Consider the following 8,228-nt stretch of genomic DNA (forward strand, 5'->3'; position numbering starts at 1 on the left):
CATTGTAAAATTTTAATTTAAATAAACTTAATCAAATTAAAAATATTTTTAACAGTATTAAATATATTTAAATTTATATTTTACATTAAATTTTATTTAAACAGGTTAGATTGACCTGTTATATTTATTATAATGATATTTTTAATAAAATTTATATTTTTATTAATATTTTTAATAAGATTAAGTTTATTTAAATTAATATTTTACATTAAATTTTATTTAAATTTTGTTTTTAAATTTTAAATATATTTATTTTAATTTGTTATAAAAATATTTTAAAATTTTATATTTGAATTTATAATATTGTCATTTTTTAAATCAACTCTAAATTATTAATATATAAATATTTAAAACAAAATTTAAATAATTTTCAATGTATATATATTATATAAAAGTTAAATTTGGTTTTAATTTGAAAAAAAGATGAAATTGTTCCAATTTAAAAAAACATTAGGACTAAAATGAGACTAAATACAAATAAAATGATTAAATTGATATTTTTCACATTACATGTGTCATTGATACGTCACACTATCTCTGTTGTGTCACACTGTTTCTGACAGGATCTTCATTTGACACATGACAATTTTTTTTTAAATAAAAATAAACAAAAATTTTAGTTAAGGCCATCAGTTTTGTATTAACCAAAATAACAAAATTGTATCACATTTAAAAAATGAGAGTTCAATTAAAACAACTTAAAATTTAATTATTGAATTGAAATTCCTGTATAATATAAACTCATTAAAACATAATCTTTAAGTTAGTTTAAAATTATATTAAAATATAATATAAAGTGAGAGATTAAGACTATTTATAGATCAATCATAGAATGACATATAAATAATGTTAAAATGTTGTAAAAGAAATGTTGTGAAAGTATCATTATTCATGTATGTATACGTAGGTACAATTGTAACAAGTACGCGTAAGCCATTATTCATTCAAAATCACAATTGCAAATACTGAAATTTGTGAGAACTTAGCATGATAGATGAACATCTATTCATGATTTTTTTTATATATAAGTACCGGATGTGATTTTTAACTTATACCTTTTCCTTTATATAAGCGGCTGATTTGAGGATAACACTTTTAGAATTTTTTAATTTTGTTTATAGTAGTTGAATGAATTCAAATTGATTTATTAAATAATAATTAGTAATTCAATAATTAACATTAAATGGTGAATCAAAATTTATCAATTAATTTATTTTATTAATTAAAAATGATATATTAAAAAGGTAATTAATGTTTGGCTTTTAAAAACTGTAATTAAATTTAATCAATTAAAGAAAGAATTAATCATACAGTTTAATTTGTATAACCGGTACCATACTGTTAACATTAATAATAATAAAAATATACCAAATGCTAATTAATTATTACAACACTGTTTTTTCAGTAAATAGAAATATAAATTAGTAAATATAAATTTTTAATTCAATCAAAACGTTATGTTTCAAAATAGATGCTAATATATCATTGATTGTTAATATACATACATAGTACATAGTATATAATATATAATATGTTATAATAAATTATTATATTGCAAAAGAAAGTTTACGTTGTTGCAACGTTTGATTAGCAACGCTAACATTTGCAACGTTCCTTTGCAACGTTCCTTTGTAACGTTTCTCTGGCAACGTTCCCATTTGCACCTAGCTCTATAAAAAGAGCTGCTCTTCCATTCTAAGGGTGCAGTACAAAAAACACCATTTCCAACCTTGATTATTTTCTCTCTTGTTTTCTTAACCTCCTATCTTGTTGTCTATATCTCATATCCTGGGTATATAGTTTAAAGAGTTTCTTGCTAGTTCTGAGATCCTTAGAGATATTCTGGGAAGTTCCTGTTGTATCCTGGGGGACTTGCGCAATACACCGCGGATAAGTCCTTAAGGACAGTGAATCTACACGCCTCAGGAAATTGCGGTTCAAGTCTTTGTCAGCACAATTTACTACAATCTTAAGGACTTATGGCTGACAACAACAACTCAATTCCGGAGACTCAGAATATTGCTTCCGGAACCCAGAAGGTTTTCGCAAAATCTCTTCCGGATGTGTCAAAAATCGAGATTTTCTCCGGACAGAACTTCCGACGCTGGCAAGAACGTGTGTCCACCCTGCTTGACATGTATGGAGTTGCAACTGCTCTTTCATCTCCGAAACCGGACTCCAGTCTTCCTTCAAACTCAAAACTAGTTGAAGAGTGGACTTACGCGAACAAGGTATGCCGACACACTTTGCTTAGTGCGCTTTCTAATGATTTGTTCGATGTGTATTGTTCCTACAAGGAAGCGAAAGACATTTGGGATTCGTTGATTCTCAAATATACTGCCGAAGATGTCGTCAGACAAAGGTTCGTTATAGGAAATTACTACCGCTGGGAGATGATTGAAGATAAGGATATGAAGTCGCAAATCAATGAGTACCACAAGCTGCTCGAAGATATCAAAGCGGAGAACATCCTTCTACCAGATGAATTTGTTTCGGAACTGCTGATCGAGAAACTGCCGCCTTCTTGGACTGATTACAAGCAACAACTGAAACACAGACACAAGCAGATGCCACTCTCAGAGCTCATCACTCACATAATTGTTGAAGATACCAACAGGAAAGAATGTGCCGCTGCAAGAGCCAAAACCTTGTCTGCAAAAGCAAATGTGGTAGAGGATAGACCTGCTCCCAAAAGGTACGAACACAAACCTGATCACAATAGGAAAAACCATTTTCGAAAATCCCGTCCAAATGGATTTAACCCCACCTTTAAGAAGAAAGGAAATTGCTTTGTGTGTGGAAAACCGGGACATCATGCACCACAGTGCAGGCGCAGAGCAAGAAACGACAATCCTCCTAAGGCCAATATAGCCGAAGGAGATGACATTATAGCTGCGGTCGTTTCACAAGCAAATTTGATGTCCAATGTGAGTAATTGGGTGGTAGACTCTGGGGCTACCAGGCATATCTGTGCAAACAGAAGTGCCTTTACCTCTTACATCAGTGTAAGAGAAGGAGAAGAACAAGTTTATCTCGGTGATTCCAGGACAACTCCTGTCCTAGGAAAAGGAAAGGTTCTTCTTAAACTCACATCTGGGAAGACTCTGGCCTTGAATGATGTCCTGCATGTTCCCTCTATCAGAGTTAATTTAATCTCGGTATCAATACTGGGAAAAGCTGGGGTTAAAGTGTCATTTGAGTCTGACAAGATCATTATGACAAAGAATAATGTTTTTGTGGGGAAAGGATATTGTGATCAAGGTCTCTTTGTACTTAACATTTCTGAAATAATGAATGAATCAACTTCTTCTGCTTATATTGTTGACTCGTATGATATATGGCATGCTAGATTAGGACATGTAAATTCTTTGTATGTCTTAAAATTACAACGATTAGGATTAATAAATATGCATGATAAACAGAGTAGTAAATGTGATATATGTGTAGAATCTAAAATGACTAAGAAAACATGTTATACCGTAGAACGTCAAACTGAACTCTTAGGATTAATTCATACTGATCTAGCTGATTTGAAACAAACCATGTCTAGAGGAGGTAAAAATTATTTTGTGACCTTTATAGATGATTATTCTAGATACACTAAGGTGTACTTAATCAAACATAAAGATGAAGCCTTTGATGTGTTCTTAACCTATAAAGCAGAAGTAGAAAATCAATTAAATAAGAAGATTAAGAGGATTAGATCAGATAGAGGTGGAGAATATGTACTGTTTAATGAATTTTGTGTTAAGGAAGGTATCATCCATGAGGTAACTCCACCATATTCACCTGAGTCTAATGGAGTAGCTGAGAGAAAGAATAGAACCCTTAAGGAAATGATGAATGCTATGCTTATTAGTTCTGGTGCACCTGAAAACCTTTGGGGAGAAGCCTTACTTACTGCATGTTTTTTACAAAATAGAATACCTCATAAGAAAACTGGTAAAACTCCCTATGAGCTGTGGAAAGGATATCAACCTAACCTTAAATATTTAAAAGTGTGGGGGTGTCTAGCTAAGGTGATGTTACCCGATCCTAAGAAAAGGAAAATAGGTTCTAAAACCTCTGATTGTATGTTCTTAGGATATGCCGAACATAGTGCTGCTTATAGATTTCTGGTTCTCAGAAGTGATTTGATTGAGCGTAACACTATAATGGAGACAAAAAATGCTGAGTTTTTTGAACATGTTTTTCCTTTAAAGGTTAGTGAGACGTCTCAACCTGTAGATAATACAAATAGTGATGCTTTGTGTGAGGAATTAAGAAGAAGTAAAAGACAGAGGAAGGAAACTTCATTTGGTAATGATTTTTATACCTATCTAGTTGATAATGATCCTAGTAGCTTTGTAGAAGCCATTAATGCTCCTGATGCAAAACAATGGGATAAGGCCATTAGGACTGAAATTGAATCAATTCAGAAAAACAATACTTGGACTTTAGAAGATCTGCCTAAAGGAGCAAAACCCATTGGTTGTAAGTGGATCTTTAAGAAAAAGTATCATCCTGATGGATCCGTAGAAAAGTATAAGGCAAGATTAGTAGCTAAAGGTTTTACTCAAAAACCCAACATAGATTACTTTGATACTTTTGCCCCTGTGACTAGGATTTCCTCTATTCGAGTTTTGTTAGCCTTAGCAGCTATCCATAAACTAGTGATACATCAAATGGATGTTAAAACTGCCTTTTTGAATGGTGATTTAGAGGAGGAAATTTATATGACTCAACCTGAAGGATGTGTTGTACCAGGTCAAGAGAATAAGGTATGTAAACTTCTAAAATCTTTGTATGGATTGAAACAAGCACCAAAACAATGGCATGAAAAACTAGATAATGTATTGTTATGTGATGGTTTTTCACCTAATGATGCTGATAAATGTGTGTACTCTAAATTTGAAAATAGTGATTGTGTCATTATATGTTTGTATGTGGATGACATGTTAATTTTTGGTACATGCAATGAAATTGTTGCTAGAACTAAACTGTTTCTAGGATCGAATTTTGAAATGAAAGATATGGGTGAAGCCAATGTAATTTTAGGTATTAGAATCATAAGGAAGGGAGATAGTATATTACTATCCCAAGAACAATACATTGAGAAACTTCTTAAGAAGTTTGGGTTTTATGATCTGAAAACAGTGAGTACCCCTTATGATGCTAATTCTAAATTAATGAAAAATAAAGGAGAATCTGTATCTCAACCTCTGTATGCCCAAATAATTGGGAGTTTACTGCATTTAATGAGTTTTTCAAGACCTGATATTGCTTATGCAGTAGGTAGATTGAGTAGGTACACTCAATGTCCAAACCAGGAACATTGGGATGCACTTGCTAGGCTTATGAGATATTTAAGAGGTTCAATGGATTATGCCATTGAATATAGTGGATTTCCCGCTGTACTAGAAGGGTATAGTGATGCTAACTGGATTTCTGATTCAGATGAGACAAAATCCACTAGTGGTTATGTATTCACACTTGGGGGTGGTGCGATTACATGGAGATCAGCCAGACAAACTATTATTGCAAGATCAACAATGGAATCTGAGTTTGTCGCTCTTGAGATGGCTGGTAATGAGGCTGAGTGGTTGAAAAACTTCTTAGCGAACATTCCATTAGGAATGAAACCAACCCCATCAGTATCTATACACTGTGATTGCCAATCGGCAATAGCTATAGCTAAAAACAAAAATTACAATGGAAAGAATAGACATGTTCAATTGAGACACAATTTGGTGAAGCAGCTGCTAAAGAGTGGAACTATTTCCATTGACTATGTGAAGTCAGAAAGGAATCTAGCAGATCCTCTGACAAAACCCTTGGGAAGAAATATGATCTTAGAAACATCGAGGGGAATGGGACTTAAGCCACTGGCAAACAAACAAGTGATGGTAACCCAACCTTTGTGATTGGAGATCCCATGAATAAGGTTCATATGGGTAAAAACAAGTCACTTGTTAGTTCTGATAGCACTAAATTGATTTTAATCAATTATGTCCATTCCTATGGTGTATGAGAAAGTGCTAGAGACTGCATTTTGAGAGGTTAAACTTTGTCATTAAAATTCTTTATGGTGAAAGAATTTTAGCCTAAACAAAGTTTTTAATGATTTTCATATCCCTTATGGGTGGTGTATGATTTGCAGCATACACTTGATGAAATCACCTATATGAGTGTCAAGTGGGGCCGCTTGCATGAGATCTTGGCATGATCTCTAGAGCACTCATTAATACCGGGCACGCGCATGGCCTAATTAGCGCAACACAGCGATAACAGCAAGAATTGTGGGGGTGTATTGTGATTGATAAACCTCTAACACACGTCAAGTGTTTTTGGTTCATATAGCTTGCTATACCAACTACACTGTGTGTTAAGTTTCTCAATCTAAGACTGGTTCATATAGCTTGCTATACCAGCTCTGATGCATTACATCTTATGAGACTCAGGATATAAATACTCTTATTTTACTTTCAATCTCTGATTATTCATCAGAACAAAGATTTGCGCTATTGCTTTATATACAATCATTTTCCAAGTTTACACAAAGATGACATACCTTTGTTTTGAAAAAGGATTACCTGCAAAAATGAGAAATCACTTTTGAGACAGAACTGTTTGGATCAAAGACATTTTACTTTAAATTTCTTTTGCAATATGTGGGGGATTGTTATAATAAATTATTATATTGCAAAAGAAAGTTTACGTTGTTGCAACGTTTGATTAGCAACGCTAACATTTGCAACGTTCCTTTGCAACGTTCCTTTGTAACGTTTCTCTGGCAACGTTCCCATTTGCACCTAGCTCTATAAAAAGAGCTGCTCTTCCATTCTAAGGGTGCAGTACAAAAAACACCATTTCCAACCTTGATTATTTTCTCTCTTGTTTTCTTAACCTCCTATCTTGTTGTCTATATCTCATATCCTGGGTATATAGTTTAAAGAGTTTCTTGCTAGTTCTGAGATCCTTAGAGATATTCTGGGAAGTTCCTGTTGTATCCTGGGGGACTTGCGCAATACACCGCGGATAAGTCCTTAAGGACAGTGAATCTACACGCCTCAGGAAATTGCGGTTCAAGTCTTTGTCAGCACAATTTACTACATAATATACATATTATATTGTTTGTGTAAATATGTATAATTTCTATAAATATCTAACATATATATATATACATATATATATATATATATCAATTAATATATAAATTATTAAGATTAAATAATTAGTATGAATATAGATTCCATATTTTTTCTTTAACATTGTTTTAATTCAAAGATTACACATTAAATATATATGATTTTAGTTAAATAAATATATGCAATTAAAATTAATATAGACATTAAATTTTAACTTATTAAAAAAAAATAGAAAACACTCCTGTATGCACTAATATATGAAATAATGGCAATTTAAACTCTTTGTATATTATCAATAATCAATGTTAGTATGTCTTGTTAATATGACATACAAAATTTATTTTAACAATTTATTTTCCTTTACATCATAAATTGCACTAACATAAACAAAACTTAACACCCAAGATTTGTTGGATGCACATGCCATGCTTTTCAGAGTAAGGTTTATATATATATATATATATATATATATATATATATATATATATATATATATATATATATATATATATATATATTTGATTAACTATACCTCAAGTATAATTGTGAAAATATTTTTCAAGTTAAAAGTTGATAATTAAATAATTTTCTCCCTAAGCGAAATTTTTTTTATTTGGTTTAAAGTCACGACACTAAAACTTAATATCAATGTTAAATGAAAAACACGACGATTTTATAGTTCACCGTCACCAACCTCAAACCACCATAGATGGTCTTTTTTAGAGTAAACTAAATATAATTGACCTCTCCCAATAAAATATTAATATTTTAACGCATACAATTAATAATTAAATCTTAATGAAAAACATGTTTGAGAGATTTATTATTATTATTACTTTTAAATGAATCATTATTGAGTTAGCTTTGTATCATTCTAACATTAAATTAAAATAACTCACATTCTCCGAACCTAATCTTTTACTTTCAAAACAAAAAGTGCATTATTCTTTCCAAACCAAGAAATCAAGCTTCCATGGCCTAATAAATCCGGATCCAAACCAAAACAAAAATATATTATCAACTTTTGAAATAATGATTTAAAAAAGTCAACCAATGTAAATTTAAAATTAATAACAGTATATAAGTCCATTACATAGTTAA

The sequence above is a fragment of the Vigna angularis genome, chromosome 11 (assembly GCF_016808095.1).
Source record: "Vigna angularis cultivar LongXiaoDou No.4 chromosome 11, ASM1680809v1, whole genome shotgun sequence".
Lineage (NCBI taxonomy): Eukaryota > Viridiplantae > Streptophyta > Magnoliopsida > Fabales > Fabaceae > Vigna > Vigna angularis.